The sequence below is a fragment of the Carassius auratus genome, unplaced genomic scaffold (genome assembly GCF_003368295.1).
Source record: "Carassius auratus strain Wakin unplaced genomic scaffold, ASM336829v1 scaf_tig00032401, whole genome shotgun sequence".
In the NCBI taxonomy this organism is placed as follows: Eukaryota; Metazoa; Chordata; class Actinopteri; order Cypriniformes; family Cyprinidae; genus Carassius; species Carassius auratus.
In genome coordinates this window covers 40289-66276 of record NW_020525999.1, presented here as the reverse complement: position 1 = coordinate 66276, position 25988 = coordinate 40289, and the positions used below count along the sequence as shown (strand labels likewise).

Here is a 25988-nt window from a genome sequence, read left to right as displayed (position 1 = left end):
ATATTTGTTTTACTTTACAAAAAAAAGCTTTATATTTCAATATATTTTAAAATCAAATTTATTTCTGTGACCATTTTTTCCAGCAGCCATTCCTCCAGCCTTGTCACATGATCCTTCAGAAATCATTCTGATATGCTGATTTGGTGCTCAAGAAACATTTATTATTACCAATGTTGAAAACAGAGCTGCTTAATATTCTACTGAAAACCGTTATACATATATTTTTTTCTGGATTCTTTGATAAAAGTAGTAAAGGATAAAAGTATTAATCTTTTTCTTATTGACCCCAAACTTCTGAACAGAAGTAAACAGATCTGTTATCAAATATCCAAACAACTGCATTCTACCATCTGAATAAAAATAAAAAACCCACTCAATATGTATGACATTCAGAAAGCAGGATTATTCATATCATATTTATATTATTCATCATATATCAAGACTTAATCGGGAAACTGTTTGATAGCAACTCTGTAAGAACTGACCCTAAAAAGACAGATAAAGGGTTACTAAACATCAATGTATTTCCCACTGAGTAGCATCTTAACTATAAAACATAAACAGTATCTCTCCTTTTTACAGAGAATATTCACCTTAGGAAACTGGTAAGTAACTTCTGGAGTATAAGAGTTTTTGGTGGGCTTTTTTCTTCAGTGAGACCACCACGAAGTACTCAAAGAGCTCCCTTTCCTGCCACTCAATCAGCTGCAGCTCCAGAGTCCTGTAACTGGGTGCACGTCGCAGCATAGACTGCAGCTTTAGTAACCTCTGAGTGTGGGCTGCGTTTTAAAAAAAGAATACAAATAAAAATCTACACAATATTACAGGCAACATATACTGTAGAAACAAACTAATAAAAATACAAATGTAAGCTAATTCTAAATATTACTAATACAGTAATATTACATTCAAATTATTAATAAAAACAATAGGAGGTTATACATAACACTGCGTCTTTATAACACTGCGATCCCTCACCTTTAAATCTGTCATCAGAGTCACTTTCACTCTCGCTGTTGTCATCTACAAACAAGAGAACAGGGGTTGTTTAATGTCAAAGGGTCAACTGACAAAATTTTTTGGTCTGAGCGTGAACAACTGGGGTACATTCTGAGAGATTACATCAAGGTTAAACTCTATACCTCTTAGAGACGCAGTTTCAATGTTTGAAAGCGAAAGATTCTTTAGCCTCTTCTTTCCTCTTTTTGTACAGTAGATAGAGTTTATTCTTTGCACCACCTGATAGGGAAAAAGATGTGTTACGACCAATTGAAAATTACTTTCAAACTGCCCCTTATGTACACATTCAGCCAGGAATGTTATTAAGTTTTGCAAATCATATTTTAAGGGACTGCTGTAATCCATATGGGAAAGTTAATGATTTTATCTATCAGTGAGTTCCTAAAAGCCACTGGGACCGCTCTATAGTAACTTGTAAAGTGTCTGGAAATGGAAAAGCAGTGAAACTAAATCTTTCAGCCCTACAGGGCTCCTTTTTTCCATCCTTGAGAGTGGTAAACTTGAGCGATAGATTCCATGTTTTTCTCTTTAAAACCTGAAGCATCTGAACATGGGCATTAAAATTGTGTGGTTGAAGGTGTTTTTCCCATCAAAAACATTCTGGAGCAGAGGAAAAAGTAGCAGGAAGGCAGAATGGTGTGCTACACCTACTTCTGAAGAGTCAACTGTTAACTTTTAATGTTGGTAATGTTGTGTCGTATTACAACAGTGCAGTGCCCACTGATTTAAAAGCAATTATCATGGATCACAATGAGCCAGTGTGAAAGATTTTATTGGATCTGTGACTTTGGTCTTAAACTGAGCATAATGAAGCTGCTGCTGTCTGCGTCATTAATGTTAATCAAACAACAAAAGACAAAGAGAAAATCCTTCACTGTTCATCACTGAATAACTTTTGTAGCTTTAACGAGGATTAATCTATATTTAAATGTATACAGTGAAGACAATGTTGAACAATTGAATTATTCCATTTCTGTACCTGAACCCATACAAACCAGAAAAACAAAGCATTGTTTCATTTGTATAATTGTTTTATTGTACTTATTTGTACTATTGCTTGCAATTTGTTTATTTGTTCTTCATTTATGACTGACTCTTCAATTTAATAATGTTTGAACTTTGTATTTGTTAGGCTAGTAGTCTTTTCTGTAATATTTCCTAAGAATGTTTTTGTTATAAGCTTATTCATTAGATTACAAAATAACACTGGTTGAAAACAATAATAATTTTAGACAATAACTATTTTGTGGCGGTAACAATGGAAATGTCGGCAGTACAAGTAAAAATATGAACCGCTGGCCTGACTGGCCAGTAAAAAAAATTCTTTAGTGTCAAGCACTGTTATATGTCACGTAACCATTACACCGTTACCATAACCCTCATAACTATTCACTAAAAATCTCTGACTTAATTCAAGAAAATATTTTCGATCAAAATAGTTCTCTTAACAAAAGGTTTAGGAATCCCAGATTTACAAGAAAAGTTAGGCAGACATGTTCAACCACCACAGGGTCACTTCACTTCATTCTAGCCTTATTGTTTACCTTGGGGACTCGTTTCTGCCTGTGGGACGCCAATGTCCCGGTGGAAGGGTTCAGGCTGTCATCTAGTAGGCCACAGGAGGAGGAAGGCACGCCCAGCTGGGTAGAAGAAGCAGGTCATCATGGCTGTGCCTCTTAGACAGGCGGGATGTGCGCTGGCTCTTCCTGTCAGCAGGACCTGGCAGCCGCAGAGACTGACTACTCGATTTAGAGGGCAGCTGGTGAGAGGGAAGTTGATAAGAAATCAATCTTTTAGCATCATGAAAAGGTGCAGACATGTATAATAAATCTAAATTTTAAAGTGCATAAAAATACACCACAATACGTTGTACACTTTACTAAATGTACAAAAACATATGGTGAATTGATTCATGTATATAAAGCATTGATTTAAATAAAAATAATTGAAAAGCAGGTGCTATCATCTCTATCTGACACAGCAAAGGAGACTACCTGGGGAGGTGTAATGGACTTCCTGTCCTGGGAGGTCCACATCCTGTTGAGTGAGTCCCGGGACCTTTCGGGTAAACAGACGGGAATTTCTGGCCAGACATCTCCTCACTGGATCTACATCCTCATATGGATTCTCTTTCTCTGTTTGCAGAAGAGAAGAGAACAACTCAGACTAAAACTAAACACCCACTGCCCAGGAGCCGACTTAAAAGGTAGCAAGGTAACATGTCTTCTTAAGGAGTGAGTGGGAGAGAGAAAAACTGATAGGGAAAAGGTGGGCAGAGTTCATGGAAACCAGTGGAAGATGATAATGGAAGAAAAAGGAGCCGGAGGCACATAGCGGGGCAGCTATTGAGTGCTGGGAAAGGATTATTCATGGAGGTTTACTGCTGGCGTGCTTGAAACTCAAGAGCATCGTCTCCAAAAACCGTTTCTGTTGGGACATAAGCCTTTGGACAGCACACTGTCTCCAGAAATAAGGGCCAGTGATGAGTCAAAATAAGAGAATGTAGACAGTGCAGAACTTTAGTCTGACTCTGCACAAGACTCCACCAAAAAATTACAAATAAATAAAACATTATAAACGTTTTGAAGAAGGCCTCTTTGTTAAAACATGTTTTAGATGAATCTTATTTTTGCAAACATGTTTTCTCATGTAAAAGGGTGGATCACTTGTTCACCAAACACTTGAGGATATAAATTAAGTTGTGCTTTCCCCTTTAAGAAACTTTGGCAGACTGATAGTCTGCATAAAGCGAGAACAAGATGACCTGAATAGGGCCTGCAAAAGTTTTTAACTCTAATGTGGATGCATGTATGAAGCATCAACAAATGCTGGTCTCCTATGACTTCTTCTGGTAATGCTAATATTTAAGATATGTATACAAACAAACACAAGTAATATATACACATATAAATATAATATATATTTTTATATATTTTTTTCCAACAGAAAACAGCTATGATGCTTAATATTTTTCACATTTACTTTAATTGTCTTGTGGAATGAAATATAAATTTCTTTTAAAAAAATCTTACCGACCCCATTCAAATTGATGATGGATCATATATATATATATATATATATATATATATATATATATATATATATATATAACTGTGCTCATATAACATCTACTGTAGCTATTGCACCACTTTGTCTCAGGTCAACATAATCAAATAATCCTCTAATTAAAATCATTCTTTCCAAGTCACCAATTCCTGGCTGTCAAGGCAATGTAATGAAACCAACCAGTTGAATGCTGCCAGTTTCAATATGATGTAATAACAGTTGTGCACAACCCACACAAAAACAGTGCCCTACTTTTCTGTTGTTTTATTACTGTAAGAGACTGGCATATCACACATCTTTCTGCCCTGTTTCCCTCCACTAGATACACAACAGGCGTTATCTTACAGAAACATCCTAACCTAAAATACCGAATGATGTTTTCAGAAAGAAAATTGAATCTTGGCAGATTATAACCTGTGACTTAAAATAGGACATTTGTGTAATACGGCTCCAGGTGCACTACAAAAGAAAGCAATCATATCTGCTCAATTCATGTTGCATCTTGTAGATGAAATATTAGCCCTTGTTCACCCATTTTATTACAATTTAACACTTCAGCACATTACAAGGGTATCAAAAGTGCCACTAAGTAAACCTGGCAATAATAATCAGTGTAACTTCTCGTGAAAAGCTTAAAAGAAGGCAAAAGGCTACCATACAACGTAGTAATCATCTACACAACAGCCTGACCTCACGGGATGTACTGCTGAGATTTGCCCTAGTGCCATTAAGCCTGAGAGGCACAATGACAGGCCAGCAATTGCACAGAGTGCTCTGTAAGGCTCCCAAATGAAGCAATGTAATGACAGCATGCTGGAGAAATGATATGCCTCCCTGACCACTCATGTACAGGAAGGTACTAATCAACTTCTCTGCTTACAGGAGCTCCACAAAACAAACAGACAAAAGGAGAGAGAGAGTGTGGGCAACCCTAACCAAAACACATACTGTCCTTCCTTTTTCACGAAAGGATTTCAAAGGAAAGGATGTTTCAGAGCTAGATGTGTAAGTGAGCAGTACACTACCAATAAAAAGCAACACAGCAGACAAAATAATTTTATGTCCAGATTGTGGTCTTCCCAGGAGCACCGTGCGGTCATGTGAGATGAGGAATGGCCCTGTGACATGTAAACAAGCAGAAGATATCCCTTCATGTTACATTTATCTCATGGTAAATGTTACATGACCCAGCTATCTGGAGATAATTGGCCAATCCTTTATCACTATACTAATGTGCATTGCATATGGGGGACACCTCACCACTGCCACCAGACCAGAAAAGCTTTGTGCCTAAAAGCAACATGATGCCCAAATGTTTAACCTGAGAGGATGTTGAATCCTTATATATGTGTACCATAAATAATGTTTACGTTTTTAACAGTTGGTGACATTTTGGGGCTGAAACCCTGTTGACAGCCTGAGGAAGCAGACCATCTGATATGCAAACCACAGCCCGATGCTTCTGGAGACCACCCTTATATGCCTCTGTCAGAATGTTACACCAATCCCCAGCTCAGCGGTTGGAGCAAAGAGGCACACAGAGGCCATATATTTCTCTGGAACTAATCAGCATTCGCAAAAATGTGCAACCGCAATACTTGATCCCACACTTGAGGTGTTCGCTAGAAGAATGGAACCTTTGTCAGTGGAAAAAAGTCACCCACTTCCCAACTGCTAGAGACTCATGCACCGCCTGGACCAAGTGGCCATCATCATTTCAAGAACAATACGTAGCAAAGGCTTTATTTTTGGCTGTAGAACTGATATAATGGCATATAAACTTCAAGTCTACCAAACCACAAACTCCTTCTGCTTGTTTGCCAACTAGGCCCTTATTCAGTCAGACCACTTAACAGCACCTGATGCCCAAGCCTCATCAGCACTGACAAAACAGAGATTTACAGTCTGGCCACAGGGCAAGACGCTAGTACATTGTAACGCTGTCAAGCCCCACAGGGTCTGAGTGTTAGTGTGCACAGACTATTTCCTGCCACGAAGGAATTTAGCACCTAAAATCAGCCAGCACCACATGCCAGTGCTTCATCACCTTCAGTAGACAAAAAAGAGGATTTAACCAGGACAAGCAATAAAAATGAAACATTTTAAATAGATAAAATATAAATAGATGCATATAATGTTATAAATTAAATACTTTAAATAATAAAATATAAAAAGAAAAATATATCTGTAAATGTCATGTAGTTAAAATTATATACATTTAAAATATTTGAAATCAATAAATGTACAAACATATAAAATATATTTTATTAAAAATGTAATTCAACAGTGAGTATAGAAAAGTATCACCCCCCTTTAAAATAATAACATTTTATTGCTTTTCAACCTGAAATCGGACACAGTTTTTGTTTTATCCAACTGTTTTTACTCAATATAACATACAAGTGAAAGATATAACACAAACATATCAGAAAAAAAAAAAAATCTATATATATAATTATATACACCAGAATCACTGAGTTGGAAAAAGGATGACCCACTTGTGTCAGTATTTTTTTTTAACCACCTTTTGCTTTAATTACAGCCTTTAGTTTGTAGGAATATGTCTCTAATAACTTTGCACATTTAGACATTGCAATGTATGTCCACTCCTCTTTGTAGAACTGCTCAGGTTCAGTGAAATTTGATGTGAGCGTTTGTTGACTTCAGTCTTCAAGTCATTCCACAGATTTTCAGTGGGATTTATGTCTGGGCTCTGATTGGGCCATTCAAGGACATTCGCTTTTCTCCTTCAACCACTGTGTGCTCAGTTTTGCTGTGTGTTTTGGCCCATTGTCATGTTGGAAAGACTTTCTTCCCATGAACAACTTTCTGGCAGAGGGCAGCAGATTTTCCTAAAGAATTTGAAAAAAAAATTCTCATCCATTTTTCCTTCTATCCTGAAGTGCTCCAGTCTCTGCTGCAGAGAAACACCTCATAACATGATATGACCACCTCCATGCTTTACTGCAGGAATGCTGTTATTTGGATGGTGAGTATTGGATTTCTTCAAGACATATTATGTGGTTTTGAGGCTTTGGTTGCGACTAGCTTAGCAAGTCCCATACATTGTTTGGTTCCAGTTGCAGAGCAGCAGGGCAACTAGGTGACTGTGAGGCGGCATAGTCACGGGACAAAACACAGCTCTTCTATTCAGATCAAAACATTGAACAGGTTCTTCCCACTCAGTGTCAGCACCTGACATCTTGGCAAATTTAAAAGTCCTGGCTAATGCTAAACATAAATTCAGGAAGATTGCTATTCACGTTGGCACTAATGATGTTTGACTTCGCCAGTCGAAGATCACTAAATATAACATTAAAGAGGTGTGTGAACTTGCAAGTACAATGTCAGACACTGTAATATGTTCTCGTCCTCTACCTGCTTACTGCGGTGATGAACTACATAGCAGAATGATGTCAAGCAATGGCTGGATAAAACAAAAACTGTGTCTGTCTTCATTTCAGGATGCAATGCAACAAAATGTGCTTATTTTAAAGGAGGGTGATTCTTTACTATACCCACTGTAAATATTATATTCTAACATTTTTGCACCATAACTGTTTTCTAAATAAATATCTCTAACAATAACAGGTTTATCCCCAAAGCATTTTAATATACATCAGCTACCGTTTAGTCTAAAATCAAAAGGATGCAAGCAGGATCTATCACCAACTGTTGTATGTTCTTACCAAATATGTCCTCATAGGCGTTCTCCTCGAGTGTGCTTTTGGAGCTGGGCCGACTGTGGCTCTCTGTGCCATTCTCTGTGAGTGAGGAAGGGTATGAGGAAGGCAGGCTGACAGCATCTTCTGACTCACACGACTCTCTAGAAACAAACAGAGATGAAGAAAAACCACAGCTTTAGACATGACTGCTGAACAAGTGAAGAGTATTTCTGTTGGTATGGCTCATCTTTCAGTTGGATGATCACAATCAGTTCAGACAACCTGAGAACATGAAAGCATCTTTCATTTATGAGGATCTTAAATGTGTTTAATTTCCTCAACAGTTCTTCTAATTAAAAACAATGAGCAATAAGAGTTGGGACAGTGTACAAGTTGTGAATAAAAACAGAATGCATCAATATTTTATTCAGAATACAACATAGATGACATCAAATGTTTAAACTGAGAAAATGTATAATTTTAAGAGGAAAAATAAGCTGATTTTAAATTTCATGGCATCAACACATCTCAAAAAAGTTGAGACAAGGCCATGTTTACCACTGTGTGGCATCCCCTCTTCTTTTTATAACGGTCTCCAAATGGGGACTGAGGAGACAAGTTGCTCAAGTTTAGGAAAAAGAATGTCTTGTCTAATACAGGCTTCTAGTTGCTCAGCTGTCTTAGGTCTTCTTTGTCGTATCTTCCTCTTTATGATGCACCAAATGTTTTCTATAGGTGAAAGATCTGGACTGCAGGCTGGCTATTTCAGTACCCGGATCCTCCTTCTACGCAGCCATGATGTTGTAATGGATGCAGTATGTGGTCTGGCATTGTCATGTTGGAAAAAGCAAGGTCTTCCCTGAAAGAGACGACGTCTGGATGGGAGCATATGTTGTTCTAGAACTTGGATATACCTTTCAGCATTGATGGTGCCTTTCCAGATGTGTAAGCTGCCCATGCCACATGCACTCATGCAACCCCATACCATCAGAGATGCAGGCTTCTGAACTGAGCACTGATAACAACTTGGGTTGTCCTTGTCCCCTTTAGTCCGGATGACATGGCCTCCCAGTTTTCCAAAAAGAACCTCAAATTTTGATTCGTCTGACCACAGAACTGTTTTCCACTTTGCCACATCCATTTTAAATGAGCCTTGGTCCAGAGAAAACGCCTGCACTTCAGGATCATGTTAAATATGGCTTCTTTTTTGACCTATAGAGTTTTAGCCGGCAATTGCAAATGGCACGGTGGATTGTGTTCACCGACAATTCCTGTATGTGATGCAGTGCCGTCTAAGGGCCTGAAAATCATGGGCATCCAGTATGGTTTTCCGGCCTTGACCCTTAGGCACAGAGATTGTTCCAGATTCTCTGAATCTGATATTATGCACCGTAGATGAGGAGAACTTCAAACTATTTGCAATTTTTCTCTGAGAAACTCCTTTCTGATATTGCTCCACTATCTTTCACCGCAGCATTGGGGGAATTGGTGATCCTCTGCCCATCTTGACTTCTGAGAGACACTGCCACTCTGAGAGGCTCTTTTATACCCAATCATGTCATCAATTGACCTAATAAGTGGCAAATTGGTCCTCCTGCTGTTCCTTATATGTATATTTAACTTTTCCAGCCTCTTATTGCTACCTGTCCTTTTTTGGAATGTGGTCTCGTGAAATCAAAAATGAGCCAATATTTGACATGACATTTCAAAATGTCTCACTTTCAACATTTGATATATGTTATCTATATTCTATTGTGAATAAAACATAAGTTTATGAGATTTGTAAAATATTCCATTCATTTTTTACTCACAATTTGTACAGTGTCCCAACTTTTTTGGAATCGGGGTTTGTACAAAAAACAAAATGTAAATGCATGAAAATATACACACAATAACATGGCTGAAAAGCTAACCAGAATGTTGAAAGCTCAAATTAACGACACAATCTGTTTGCTTGCCTATAGTCTTTAAACAGTGGACTTTGGCCAGCCACAAGAATGTCAAACATGGGCTCAAATGTAGAGCAGTAGAAATGCTCCAGCACAAGAGGATCTCAATCATGAGAACCTGGCAGCTCCCAGTACCTAGTTACTGGGCTAAACAATCCATGTGCCAAAGATCATTCACAAGACCATGAGGAATATGAGCTATAAACAACAAGAGAGCCCTCAAAAAAGCCAAAAAGCAACACTATGAAGCAGTGTTATATCAACTTAAAAAGAAGAGATGAAGTATATGAGGTCTTTGAACCTTCAAAACATTTCATTTTCTGTATTCTTCCATCTCACCCTGTTAAATGAATGCTGATGGGTTTCTAAAAATATATTCAAAAGTGTTTTATGTTACTGTTGCTACAGTGAGTTCTAGTTGATGCTATTTTTGAAATATATTTGGAGAAATAAATATTATTAAGCATTGCCCGTTTCAGAAATGACAGTTTGAATCAGTGTCAAGATAAAATAAGGCGACAAGATTATGTGTGCCGTACACAGAACAAAACATTTGACAGCAAAAAAATTCACCTAATATGGTAAAATTACTAAACACTGAGATAATGAGAATCTCCATGTTGATCTTTTCTTGCTGTAAAATGCCTGACAGGAATTTCATTTTGCTTACTTGATTTGTAACATAGGAATCTGTAGAGGCCAATACACTGTGAGAGACTATGTAGTCAAAAACAAAAGTCAATAATTCAATGTCTAGGACTATATCAACAAAACAAATGCTTGGCCTGTGGTCCTTATCCTTTTCAACATTTCTGAGTTTTAAACACTTCATTATCCAAAAAAAAACAAATGATCTCTTCTTTGTGGGGCAAGTGAATAAGTGGAAGTACACAAATTCATTGCTTCTCAGTATTTTTTTTCCACAGCTGACATGTTTTTTTGTTTTTGTTTTTTTGTGCACCACAAATCTGTCTGGCTAGTCTTTAGTTTGAATTTATTTAAAGGGACCTAACTCAATAAATGCAAACACAAATGTAAAATGATTAATAAAGAATTTTTGAATATGCGTGACTTCATATTAGATGTGAGAACAGCAATTTTCAGTTTTGAAAAACAACTTACATTTCAGTTTGTTCATCACAACAATTTCATATGGGTGAAGACATGCACTATAGAACACAAGTCATATGGACCACTTTTATTATACTTTTTTGTCCTTAAATCTTGATAGACTATGATAGCTGTATGCTTGGATTGTATGGAATAAAAAATCAATGTCAACATTCTGATAAACTTTGTCCCTCCAGAGAGGAATGCCATACAAATTTGGAACAACATGATGGTGAGTAAATCATGATCCATCACGATTACCCCTGCACTCATAAGTAAAGTACTAATCCCCAAGTGGCTTTGATTAAATTAATTTGCCAAAAGCCACATACCACTACTGACATTCAAAAAATATGGAAGATAATCATGTTTCTCACCTATCTTGAGTCTTCTTAGGCAAGCCTTCATCTCTCTTTGAATTTCTCATTATAGCAGGTGCTGGGGTGGAAGGAAGTGGAGGTGGAGATTCAGTGGTGGGAGGTAGTCCATTACCAGGCAACAAGCCTCTGTGGTTGCGGTTGGCATCATACTCAAATGTTCGTTTGGGTTTGGGCAAAGGGTTCACTGTGATTCCAGAAGAGACCTGTGCAGAAGGGAGTTCTGGGCTCTCTGACCTGGTAGAGCTGATGCTGAACCTCTGCTTGAGCTTAGAGAGTCTTTCAGACCCTGGAGAAGCTTCGGGTTCGGTGGCCACAGAACAGATGCTGCTCCGCTTGCTGCCACAAGTGCTGTCCAAGTCCTCTGTTCCACTTATAATGAAAGACTTCTGTCTGGACTTGTCAAGGCTGTAGCTATTACTAAGATACTGCGGAGGAGACGAAGAGGGACTTTCCTTCAAGGCCTGTTCAATTTTTTGAATGCGGCTGAGCACAGCTGAGGTGTCCTTGCGTGCCGAGAGCGTGCGGAGGAAAATCCCTGAGGACTCTGTCTTTGAAGGCCTCTTCTGAAACCTTACAGGAGCTTCTCGATCCGATACCTGCTCATCTTCCTCAATCTCAGGGTAGGAGCACTCGGAAAATGCTGTGCTCATCCTCCTCACACCCTTAAAGTCAAAGGTTTTCTCACTGCAGGGTGAGGACAGCAGGCTTGGGCAACCCTCGCTCCCACCTCCGGGCCTCTTCTCCAGGCAGAGGCTCATTCTAGGCAGAGCCGCCTTTCGACCCTCCCATTCCGAGATCTTTTTGCGTATGGTGACGGATGAGATGCAGGTCCCTGTATGACTGAGTGAAAGTGTGCGCTTGTGCTTGGTTGTAGGTCCTACCGAAAGAGTACTCCAGTAGAGGGGTCCAGGATTCAATCCATCCCCCACAGTGGCGGCCTGTTGAGGCTGGTTCTCCTTCTGGTCCTGGTTATTGCCACTTGGTGGGTTCTGGTTGTTGAGCCTCTTGTCCAGACAGCTAATGCTCTGAGATTTGATGAGCCTGCTTTGGCATTCAAAGTCAGTGGAGAGCGAAGCGCCACTCCTCAAGCTGGCTGTCTTACAGCTCCAGTTCTTTTGGGTCCAGAGTTTAGCGTCAGCTTTAGCGTACCTTCCCTGCTGACTGGCGTCTTCACTGCCACTGAGGTGAGAGGAACATGACTCTTTTCCAGTGGTAAGAATTGGAGGTGTGGACACAGATTGACACCTGAAACAAGCATAAATCAGCAGAAAGAGTAAGAAACCATCCAACAAATTGTGCTTGGTACAGAAGAGTGTTATTTTCTCACAAACAGTAACCATGAATAAGAGCATTAATAAATACTGTGATTTAATCAGAAAAAGTCAACAGGACAAGTAACATAATGCTACAAGTAATGCAAAAGGAGAATATTTTAGATATTTTAGATATATTTTAGAGAATATTTTAAAGGAAATGTCAACAACAACAATCTGATTTGTCAGTGTAAAATCCTCCACATCATGCCAACAAAAATAGAACAGTATAAATTAATATACGGATTCCCCCACACAATCACTTCGGAAATCATTTATATGGACCTCACAAACAAAAACTATTTATCCATTAGACTTAAGAGATATAAATGAACTCACCCTCACTAACCCTCAGCGTTTTTTCTTAGCCGTGTGTCCCCTTTAGCAACTGTTTCTCTTTGCCTACGTGTCAATCTCAACCTCCACATCATTTTCAGGCCCACTGTTCACTCAGCAAACAGACGCTGCTTACTGCTGAGCAATGAGATGAAAGATTCTGCTGACCTTGTTTAAGTCACCTTAGACACACAAACACTTTCTCATCCACCTCAAAATCGAATGCTGCTCATGAGCTTCCAGGAACTAGAACTCGACTTGCCCCACACCTCAGTGAAATTGAGGCAGGCAGATCTGATGACACAGCAGTGGTTAGAATAATAAGTGGAAGCTGGGGGGAGGCCAGATGATCTAGAGAGCAGGTTGGGACAGATCAACTAAAAACCTCAACATAACGCCCTTCCCGAGAAAGAGGGAAGAAAAAAATGCCACGCCACCTGCAGCCTCACAGGTCTTGCGTGGAAAGGAAAATACAGTCAGCCCCACACATTCACAAAATACATCATCACCAAATATTACAAATATTTCATCACATCTCTTGTCTGTACTAGACACTCGTTGCACAATCTGCTGTACCCAACTTTTAGAAATCATATTAATTTTACAAACCATACAAAATTTTGTGTTCTGAATTTTCCAAATGTTCACCCAACAAAGGCATTAATATGCTGCTACCGTCATCAAAACATGAGACTTCACTCACCAAAATCATGTACACAAAAGATCCAATTCAGGGAATTAAAGAAGAGTGTGCATTACGTCCTCTGAAGATAAAGGTGTTGGCCTCTTTGCATTAAATGGTGACAGGAAAATGTAATACTTGAATCTGACTAATATATACTGTGTTGAAAAAGACTCTTGAGGTTGGGTCTTTACAATGGATCCCTGGCTTGAGAACAACAAGTGAAGGGATGGACAGATGCCAAATCTGTCAAAAGGAGATGGAGGATATTGTTTAGCAGGGAAACCTTTGCATCAAGGCTGGTATTTATAGCACAGTTAAAATTCTATCATCTTTGTTCAGATGTTTTCCATAGAATAACACTGTATGTCTAAAAATACCTCCACGACTGCCTGGGCCGCCACTCCAACAGAGCATAAACGATTGTTTCTATAACTGCAATATTAGGCTCATGTAAAATCCTTTGCACAAAAGAAAACATCAGTTTGAGAATTTTTTCAGTGAGTCCACCATGAGCTTGTGTCTGCGGTCTGAGGAGGTTCTCTGAGAGGCTAGACAGGCCCGGTAAAAACAAGGCCCGTTCTGGGGAAGCCAGCTGGTCTGGCCACACATGGACTGAGTGGGATGCCAGAGCTGGTTTGGCTCTTCCTGGGTCTCGAGGGCAATGTCAACCACAGGCCATTTCCTGCTAGAGAACCATGCCAGGATGGTGAAACTATGAGGTTCCAGGAACGCACATCAAAAGAAATCTGTCAATTCCAGAGCCGGTGGGTTCTCCCCCACAAAATGTGGATATTTCATCTGTGATTGAGTTATTTTTTCAGCTCTTTTCTTTGCTTTTAAAAGGGGCATATTCTCAGTGCAAGGCCTACCTACCGCCACCCTCATCTGACATAAATCTGCTTCTTCAGCATCCATATTTGCTTGTGATTTACAGCTGAAGTCGAAATATCCATGTCTAGGAAGATAGGCTAACAGAAACTAAGCCATCACCGACCAACACACACCTCTTCACATAAATCACAATCTACTTTAGTAAATATCTCTGACATCAGAGAATGTTCATAGGTGATTATAAAAGTAACTCCTCTCACTCTTCAAAGACTGTTCCTTCTTCACTTGGTCTGATAGCAACTGCAGAGCCCCATAGTTAAGCAAAGGCCACACATAGAACGGAGCCTATTTTCTAATCAACTTCCTGGCTTTTGCTCATAACCAGGATGTTTACTTTAGCTTTGTATACAACAGTTTGGCCTGTGAAGCACCACTGGATTCAATTATCTACTTCAACTACTCCTCAATTATAGATAGAAGTTCTGGTTACCATAAGAAATCATTGCCTATAAATATTTCTATGATTAGTAATCTCTCTCTCTCTCTCTCTCTCTCTAGCGTCAAAGATGAAAAGGGTGTTTCAAGCATCATTAAAATTAAATTGCTTTAAGATTTTTAAGATTTATTAAAAATACAGCTTTAAGTTTGGTTTTGTCCCCATACATTAGAATGTGTCTTGATTAAGTTTATATTTTCTGAACCAAAAATAATTATCATGCATTTTTTACCACGTTTGACAGAAGACACGCACTAAAATGTAATTCAATTTAAAAATATTTTTATACCCAATAAATCTTGTTAGGCATATTTAAAACATGAATCATTTGATGACATTAAAAGACTCTATTTAAGCATGACGCATCACAGTGCAGCCCTCAAATATCAATTAACTTTGCAAATATACTTTGCTAATGTCCTTCAAACCACTATGTTTTCCTGAGTAAATGACTGCAGAAACAGATGTTGAAATATAATAAGCATTTTCTTGATGCTCCCCTGCTATTTTTGCTCAGCTTGTCACTTTGTTTCAGACTTGCTCAGCCTCAAAAATTCCTGCTTGTAGCTACATTTATTAATACTTTCTGTTTGCAAACATAAATCACATGATCAGATCGAGTATTTGGGGTGGAGAATCCCCTCAGTGATCTCTCTTGAACTACTGACATACTGTAGTGAGAGGGTCTCTCTGCCCAGAATTAATGGCAAGCTAATTTTCCAACATCTGCAATTCTCAATATCCTTCTCTTTTCCTGGCTAAAGGCCCGTTCACACCAAGTACGGTAAGGATAAAGATAAGAATAATAATAATTGTAAAAAAGTAGGAAAAAAAACATTCTGTATTAAAGAATAACAGATTCCACAGCACAACTAACGATAACTGCACACAGAAACTATATTGCTGAGTCTCATTTTATATTGTTGGATTTTTTTTCCAGCTGTTGAATGATAAAAGCATTGACAGCCAATTAGAATTCATTCAACTTTAAGGAGCTCAAGCATTTTAAGTGGCAGACATCAAACTCCAGCACATGCTTAGAATGAACAGTGCTATTGTGCATCTGTGTGGAGTTAATATAGTTACTGTTATAGTTATTGTTCTTGGTGTAAACGGTCTTTAAGAGTGACTCCCAAGCTACTGGGTCTAGGTTTACTGTACAGGTGCTGGTCATATAATTAGAATATCATAAAGTTTGAATCTAGCTTGCGCTAACTGTTGTAAACTGAAGCAGTTCCGAGCAGATGACCTATGAGGTCAGCAATGAGCATGCACCGGTGAGTCTTGTGAAAACAAACGTTTGTTAACAGGAGCAAAGTAAGCAAAGTTTCCTTACTTTAGCAAAGGACAACCATTCTCCTCTTACATTCTTCTTTACAAATCCTGGTTTTGTACTTCTAATTAGTGACCATTGATTTGTTTTGATATCTCTGCTGCATTTCCACAGGCATCACTTCTTCATCACTTTAAATTGATTATTAGGTTTTAAATATGGTTATTTTTCTTACAAAAACTTTTTTTATGGATGGGTGCTTTTTATTTCATTTCTTTCGGACTGAAGCAATGCAACACCCACTAACTGGCATTAAACAGCTTTAAAGATCAAATGAATTTTTTAAATAACTCTGACTGGATTCGTCTGAAATAAGAAAGTGATAAAAATGTATAACATTGTTTAATTGCACACTGAAATTATGTCACCTGTTGCTTTAAATGTTTGAGCTCAAATCGAGTGGATTCTGATTAACTGACAATGCTTTAACTGTTCATGAGCTGGAAAGTGATTCCAACAATATTGTTTTGTTGTTATTATCATCATCGGCTTTCTGTAAAAACCCATAAAAGCACAAACAATGGACAAAGACTGCTGACTCATCGTCATGACTGTTACCTGTCTGAGTTTTCCTGTGGACCTTTAGCCGCTCCTGCTTTTGGTGCAGTTTTGGAACTCTTGTTGGCAGTCATCTCCCTCTGATGGCCACCTCACCTGCTTAAAATAAGTTACTTTGGTAAGAAAGTTTGTCTCGTGACCATTAAAGTAAAGGTACTGAACACTACTGTGCTTGAAACCATTATGCTGATGATCGCTCTATGAATAAGACAGGATTTATGTAATGACAAACGTATGTTAACTTTTACCTGTGAACATATTCAGTGGACAATGTTGATAGAACATGAATAGTGGGAAATGATTCTTCTAGGCATTATAAGAAAGGCTACGAAAGGTTTAGACATGGCACATTTGAAATAGATACTTTGCCTATAAGTCCAACTCATGGATTAACCCTTTCTGGAAAATATGAGTCAAAACACAACAAATATAGACCTTGATCCCTACAAAAGAGGAGCCCTATCATCCCTGGCATGCACACAAATCCCTGACCACATATCATTCACAGAAAGAAAATACATGCCAGCTTGAAAACAGATGTCTACATTTGTAAAATCAGGATTCTGAAAAAGTTTCTGTCATGATGCTAGGGGTTGACAAGGCATTGCTATATGTGTTCTAAATTATTTCTACCATGATGCTATGCAGTTACTAGGGCGTTAAGGGTGGTTGCTAGAGTATTATTGTTGGTTGCTTGCTGGACCAAGTAAATAAAAAAAAGCCCACCTCAATTCCTGCTTTAACATACTGTATGGGATTTCTGGACCATTTTATTAACTGTCAGGTAAAAATCTTAAACTACATCCATTAGAAAAGGCAAATATTGGTTTTATGTCTTCTATGGGTTTTCTTTCCGACCCCCAAGCAATAATAATAGTGATTCTTGCCAAGCACCACTAATAATAGCAACATTAAATTGTGAATTGATTTCAACAATCCCGGAATATGCAGTAAAACGAAACAGCAGCAGAGCAGGTTTACATGGCCTGTTAGTATAAAAGAGGTTCTAAAATCAGTTTGTAGAGTCAGAGAGACATGCCAAAGGCCTTTAGTATTTGAAGCAATGTTTGGAGTGTATTTGTATTAATGTCTGTTTGAATAGAGTAGCCAAGATTAACAGAGCTGAGCTAGTCTCCTGGCTCATTAGATAGCGATTGCTTTTACCCATGACATTTGCACCTAAGGACTAAAAAAGACCCTGTTTAATGAAAGATATTAGTTTTACAAGCTGGGTCAGGAGTTGTGGTTTGGGAGCTCTGGGCACATGAGGAGACAGGTTAGCTGTTGAGAAACAAGGCTGCTTTTCATTTTGTCAGATGAAGCCAGCCATAACAAGTTCTCAAAATTATTTGATGAGCAGTAAATCAGACTTAAAAGGTCATGCTTTGCATAGTCCATTAAATGATTTGAATGAACAGGTCCTCTTTACTTTTTATATCTCAAAATCTAATAAAAATTAAGCTCAACACACAGAATTGACAGCATAATATTGATTATAACAAAACTTTTTTCTCTCCTTCAGACAAATTCAAACAAATTCATGTAAGTGTTATATATTATATTATATTTTGTGATAATCAATTAATGTTTTTGAATGGGCTTATGCATTGATGAATCATTAACAATAAGATCAATAACATGCATTTCTGAAAACAGAATTTCAATTTAATGCTTTAACTTGTATTAATCCAGAATTTTCTATTAACATTACTATGATCTCAGATGTTCTCCTCACCATGATCACAAGCTCTTCAAACCACCACCACCACAACCACTGCAAACTGTATTCACACCCAGAAACATCTTAATTAGCCACTCCTCACAACCACAGTGCCATGTGCATGCCACTTGCCACTTCCTCCCCTCAAATTAAAGGGCCTCATCAGAGACAAATGTGGGAAAAATCTTCCACATGCAGAAGGAAAACCTCCCATCTTGGCATGCGTTCACTCGTACTGCTGTATACAGTTTATAAGAAAGTCAATATTACGAGCACTCAAATACGGAGAGGGTTGGGTGTAACTGGGTGCACTGGGGGGCTTGTTTACAGGAAGTTATTGTATGCAATAGTCAGCCAACCAGCAGTAGAGCTGAATGCCCAACTGAGACAGATGAGGGGAGAGACAGCATTCCTTCTGTCAGCCCTTTCCTGTTTCAGAGGACTGCAAAGAACATGCATCTTCAATCTAACAGCTCACTTCACCACTTTTTACAGTTTATATCCACTCTTGATGAATAAGGCTACTGATGATGACTTGATGTCTTAATGTCAATACAAAGGCAGTGAACAGAGACTATATTGTACACTATCGTTTAAAAGATTTATTTGAAATAAAGGAATAATTTTATTCATCAAGGACAGTAAAGACATTTATCATACATCATTACAAAAGATTTCCATTTGAAATAAATGTTTTTCTTTAGAACCTTCTATTGATCAAAATATGCTTTAAAAACAGTTTTCAACATTTATAATATGTTTAATAATAAAATGGTTTTTGAGCACCAAATCATTATTTTAGACTGATTTCTGAAGGATTATATGACTACAAAGACTGGAGTAATGAGTGCTGAATCTTTGCCATCACAGGAATAAATTACATTATAATAATATCTTAAAATATAAAACAGTTATTTAAATGGTAATATTTTACAATATTACTGTTTTTACAGCGGGGTGGGGGTGATCTTTCTTACCCCAAACTTTAGTAATTTTGCAGATGCTTTTATCCAAAGCGACTTACATTTGGGGAATACATAAAGCGATTCATCTCAAAAGAGGCAAACAGACACAGGAGGTGCTCGTAATACCACATTTCAGGTATTGTTCAAATAAGTACCAGCTAGAGAGGGAAGGAATAAATAAAAAGAAAGATTATTTTTTTTATTTAAGATGGAGTAAAGTAGTATTGAAAGAGATGAGTTTTCATCTGTCGCTTGAACATTGTTAACAAATTACACACAAATGACCTCAGGAGCTGTTACAGTAATCTCATGAAATTTCAGTGACAAAGATTTGAACATTCATACAAATTAAAATCTATCTAGTTAAGAATTGAGTTTAAAGGTATAATGAGAGGTCATTATTTCAGTAATAATAGACTTTCTTTCTGTTTTGTTTGCAACAAGACCACCTACTGTAAGGTTAGAGCACCTTACTATGCAGAGATTAGTGTGGAATGTTTTCAGCTGAAAACTTCAAATTATTGTTGTTATTATTACAAAAATCACTCTAGCTGCAAAAGAAAGATACAATTATGACCAAACATAACCAAAAATGTAAATATTTTCTTTTCTATGACAATGGAGGCACACGTTTTCTGGAACCTCTTTTTTACCAACTAGACGGATTATTTTCACTGAGCTGTTGAAAAGGGAATAGCTGTAAAAATAAAGTGGGCTGAATATGGAAATATATATGACTACTGAAGCATCACTATCACTGAGACTGCAAAGCCGATTCAGCTCGATTTAATTAACAAACTACTTTGAAAAAACACAATATAAAATTGAAATTACAAATAAACAAAAATAATAGATGATGCAGTTGCTAAAAGTAAAAGTGATTTTGTCGTATTAAAAACTAGTTATGACTTGCAAATTGACTGATAAGTATAACCTGTTTACTTCAAGAAAAACTGGAAAGGAAAAAAGACCTGCAGAGTGTGATTGACAAGCTTCTTATTGAAGATGCTGTTTCACATCAGTCTGCTCTGCATGGATGACTGAAAAGAAGCAGGGTTTGTTCAAATAACGTATCACTAAAACATTAAATGCAATTACCAAAGCCATGAACTCATAATACCAGCATGCATACGCATTATGACATATCACTTTCACAGGAAACAACGGGCATATTTATTTTAGCTTGCTCACTAAAAACTGGCATCATTAAACATTCATCATTATGATTCACTACTCCAGTTTCCATGTTTAATATGCTCAGAGACCATGTGACTCTTTCATCTGCACAGTGGCACCATTTCAGTAAGAAACAATCATCTCTTTCTCTCAGATATTGATCTACAACAGGAAGAGCAAGAGCTGCACCCATTTCTCTTAGAAATAGCCAGAAAACCACATAACCTTAATATTTCATACTGAATATACTGTAAAATAAAATAAAAGCTTTGTTTATTTAGGCCTGGGCCGAAACTAAAATTCTTGGAATCATAGTTCTTGTTATATATATATAAATGGCTGAAAAACTCTGAAGTCACTGAGCAGGCACCTCTCTATTAGCAATTTCAGCAACAGAAGAGAGAACATCTCTGTTCAATGTGTCCTTGAACAAAGGGTGGTTAAAAAGTAAGCTCTTTTATCAGTGATTTTAAACAAACACTATCTTAACAGCTTCCTTGGGTGAGGGACACAGTGAGGAATGTTAAGGGTTCAAGACAAGGTCATCGGGCCACGGCCTTGTCAGCGATGACAGGTCAATTGGCAAGCGGAGCCGTGCTTTATTCAAATAGAATGCACTAATATTCGCCCCGTTCATCAATGCACACATTCAACACATCATAGTTTCTAAAAGAGGAGGAATCCTTAAACTGACAGGAAGGGATTCGTTTAATGTCAATAAACATGACACCATGGGGAGGGGTAGATTGTTTTAGTTACTTAAGAATGGAAATTGAAGCTTTGCTTGTTTTGCTGATCATTTTCCAAAGAGTTAGAAAATGAAACTGCTTATTGAACCTGAATAGCAGAAGTTAACTTGTGTTCAGTCAAAATAATTCTGCACATGACATGAACAGACCTGTGTTTTAATTCTATTTTCCTGTCTATAGGGTGAATCAGAGTCTTCAGGGATTTTTTGCACTTTCAACTTCCCCAATGCTCCATGATCAGATCTAAGATTTCCCAGATTACCCTGATTCACCCTACATTCACCATTAAACTCCCCACTGATCAGCCACTAAGCTTTTAACATCTTTATAACAAGCAGTAGAGCACAAACCACTGCATATTCTAAGCTGCTTCTACACGTCAAAACCCCTAAGAGAAATTGAACATGGTTTTGCATTCACCAGAGACCATTTTACACTAGAGAAGATTACTCTTCCTCCTTTCTTTCCTCAATAGCCTATGTTGTTGTTATTACCAAATCAGACATGACTGTGTGAGAATGGAGGTTAGATTACAGCATAAATACCAGAGGAAAGAGAGACCCCCCTTTCAGGTTCTTAGCTTGCACCGTCATATGGTCCTCATCAGGGCTCTCGCTGAGATTTATGTAATGCATGAGGTTTGCTAATGCTGCTGATACCAGCCAAGCATGTTGTGTTTAGATTGAGGCAAGAAAAGATGGATGATCAGTGCATCTGTGCTATTATGAGGAGTTTTTAAACTAAATTAAAATTTAAAAAGGAAAAGAGCTGCGAAAGGGATGTCTTTTTTTTTGTTTCCTTTTCACTCGGTTTCATTCCCGAGTCCACAGAGCTTGTGAGTAATGACAGAGGGTTTGTCTCTGTGTCGGGGACGGTGTGGGTGGAGGGAATTGTTGTGCCCTGCCGAGCTGCTTGAATGTCTTTCCTTCTGAGCCTTTCATGAACTGTGGAGCTTGGCCTGCCACAGCTCCCGGCAGCTGCACGCTCCCCACACAATACCCACGATTCCTTGCTCCCATAATGCTGACTTGACAGGCCAGATGGAACCGATTTTTTAACTCCTTTTCAGTCTCTGTCTCCCCTGACTTTCAGCTGTTTACAGTTCTTTCTGTTTTCCAAGTCACTAGCGAAAGGAGAGATTCACATATTAGGGAAACTGTGTAATGCTGCTCAACAAAGTGACATGGGAATCTGAAAATAAGTGGCAAACAGATCTAATTTGATTTCAGAGCTCATTTGATGCAATTTGTTGGGTTTCTTCCATTCATTTATGACTTTCAATCAAACCTGAATTCATAGCCATATTTGTATCTTAACAGGGCTTGCAAAATTGTTAGCCCGATATCACAGGGCTATTGTGTCTTATTATTGTATTGGGCTACCAAAGTGTATCAATCCCTGCCCGACAGGCATCTATACAGGGTCCCCCGCAGGTCATTAATAAGCCTTCAATTTAGTGGTATCATGTAAGGCCATAAATACCTTAAATGGCATAAGAAAAGTCTTAATTATAATTTCAAGAGGTCTTAAATTTGGGGATGGAAAGAGAAGTATCACAATATAGCTTAATGTGATGATTAACATTTCTAAAGGCTGTGATTTCATTTAAGAAACATGGGTACTCCACTTTTCAAAGTTTTTATGTAAAACTTTCAGAAAAGGTTCAATAGCATTTTCATTTCATCTTTCCTATAATGCCTAAAAAAGGGCAAATTCCAAACGGCTTTTTTTGTGCCCTTCAAGGGCACTTTGGAAAAGGGAGGCCTTTTGTAGGGATGTTCCAAACGAAAGTGAACAACTGACTCTCTTTACAAGGGGCCTTTCCAGAAGTCCGTTACCAGTGTCTAAAGTGGGATTTGGTCGTTCAAAATTGATTTTATATGTTATATCATGTAAATACGTAGGCCTAGTTGCCAGTGACAACCTCAGAAAAAAGTTCAACTGCAATTTAATAGGTTTGGTCGCAATTTGGAGCCCTGCAGAGGTAAACAAATATACTTAGAAATGTCTAATTTTGTGTTCCATAAAAAGAAAACACACCAAGTCAAGTAAATGGCAACAAATTTTGTATTTTTTGCTGAACTTTTCCTTTAAACAGGACATTTAATGTCAATTTTCAAGTTGGTATGATTCTTTAGGGTCTTTGCTTAAAATGCATGCCGTCTATGCAGGGTCAGAAAGCTCTCAGATTTCATAAAATATATCTTAATTTGTGTTCTGAAGATGAACAAAGGTCTTATGGGTTTAGAGGGACATGAGGGTGAGTAATTAATGACAGAACTTTAATTTTTTGGGTGAACTACCTCTTTAAATGATAATGAACTACTGCTCACCCCACCCCTCTCTTCCGTATATGGCTTGGAGGTGGTCTTATTCAAATAGTTAGCTATATAGAAACTGGCTGCAAATTGAAACAGCTTGCTGGATGACAGTTTCAGACTCAGACAAAACATAACAAACTGGCTGTGTGTGTTCTTTTCAGCTTTTCTGAGCTAATTAGCTAATTTGCATTTCCTAACTAAGTTAAGTTTAAGTGTTGATGCAACAGACTTGCATCACAGTCTATTGTGCTTGGTAGTTTATGGAGTACCACAGAGATTTGGAGGATGTTACACAACTACATGACAAAAAGCTTATCTCCTTAAAATAACACTGACTCACATAAACCTTTTATAATCTGTAGCCTTGTCAGATTGGCAGGTGCTGTTTTTTTTGTTATTACAGTGACACACAACATTAGACTAAGTTCCTTAGGACTCCCCACCCTGGACTGAAAAAGGTATTCAAGGACAGTTCAAATAAAATCATCCCCTAGACCTGGGATGATAGTAAACATTTTATTAAGGCGTATATATGACACATTTTGAAGCACATCATGTAATCTGAAGGTCAGTCATCTAGCTATTAAAGTAAGTCTCAACTTGTTTCCTTTTTTAAGTGTATGGAAATTACAGGTGCACCAGAACAAAAACCACAATGTACAGTCAGCCCTTACCCTTAAATGCAATTATCTCCATTCAGTGCACTACAATGAAAAGGATTTTAAAAGTTTTATTGTTCTTTTGTTAAAGTCATGTTTGCTCTCACGCATGAATCGCTCCCAGGAACATTCATAGCAAAAAATGCAATCACAAAGTATAACAATTACTATTATCAAGCAACTAAATTAAACAATGAAAGTGCAAAGGAAAACTGCTCTGCGTCTCGATAATAACAATTCATGAAACAGAATCTGGGAAGAAAAAATCATACATACAAAATTGCACGTATTATATTACAATGTATTTCAATGTTTGGCATGAGGTGCGGTGGAGATAAGAGTCTTGCATCCCTATTATTTCAACCGACACAGTGTGTTCATAAAATCACATTCACTGTGGAATGACAGCTATGGATCAACTACGCTTTATAACTTTATGAAAATGTTTGTTACACATTATGATGGCAGGGCTGTCTATTTTGTTCAAGGTTTGGTGTCATCCCACCCTGATCAATATTGCGCAAGCACTGGTCAGAGAACAGAGTGGCTCCCATGATTGAGCTGACAATCTTAGACTAGTGAGAAGGAAGGGTCATTGTTCCAATAGCACAAAAGACAGTCTGTTCAGAAAGTTCAGAAATAAAGAACTTGCAGCTGCAGTAGATGCTTAAACTGAAAGCAGAGGGCACTCTATACTTGAACTGTGATCATGTGACCTTCCTGTGTACCCGTGAGTGGGTGTGTGCTCAAATAAAAGCATGATTTTAGTGGAAACAACTGAAATATGCCTTTAATGAAAAACGTGTCTGTTATCAGTGCTTGCTCATTCAACATTTACATTTATGAATTTGGCAGACACTTTTATCCAAATTGGATTACATTGTATTCAATGTATTGTTTTTAATCATTGTATGATTCCCTGGGAATCGAACCCATGACCTTGGCGCTGCTAATGCCTTGCTTTATTGCTTGAGCTAAAAGAAAACTTTTGGCAACTTTTGGCCACTACACCAATCCATCAACTTGTTCTATCAGAGAAAGATATAAACCTTAACCTTGGGACACCAAACTGTTCCTCAAACCAATTCAAATAAAAAATAAAATACTCAGTCTATTACACGATTGAGTAAACAACATTCATATGAGTTGAGAAATTACCAAATAAGGTAAACAAGTTACAGTTAAACATTTTTACCACGTTTTTACAAAAAGTCAAGTTCTGAACCACATTTAGGCTACATTTAAAACATATTCTATTCACTTTGTCTTTGGCTCAAAACCTTGTGTGCTGTCTAACTAGATATCTGGACATCATGTTCTTGAGCATTTTGAGGATCACGCGCGTTCCAAATTATGCTCAAAAATGATTTCCAGCAAAGAAGCGCACAAGGATTGGACACACAGCCTTTGTTTGCGATTGAGTGTGCTCATTTTTATACGATGAACCCCGCTAGAATGAGATAAAAGTTTTACCTGAACGAAACGTCCCGCTGTTCGGTCCATTTTGTTCAGCGTCTCACATTCACTCGTAGCGATTGCAAAAACTCATCGATTTGCCGGTAATACTTGGAACTTTTCCTTAAACTTCCAGGCATGTCCGTTCAAGCGGGGTAAATCCCTCCCTACTTCAGAACTCTCTCTCTCTCTGGCAGAAGG

General features: G+C 37.9%; 1 pseudogene; it reads right to left on the bottom strand.

Annotated features, from left to right (window-relative positions):
• Positions 1–494: 494 nt before the first annotated feature.
• On the bottom strand, positions 495–25973 carry LOC113080881 (suppression of tumorigenicity 5 protein-like; annotated as a pseudogene).
• Between the last annotated feature and the right edge of the window lie 15 nt (positions 25974–25988).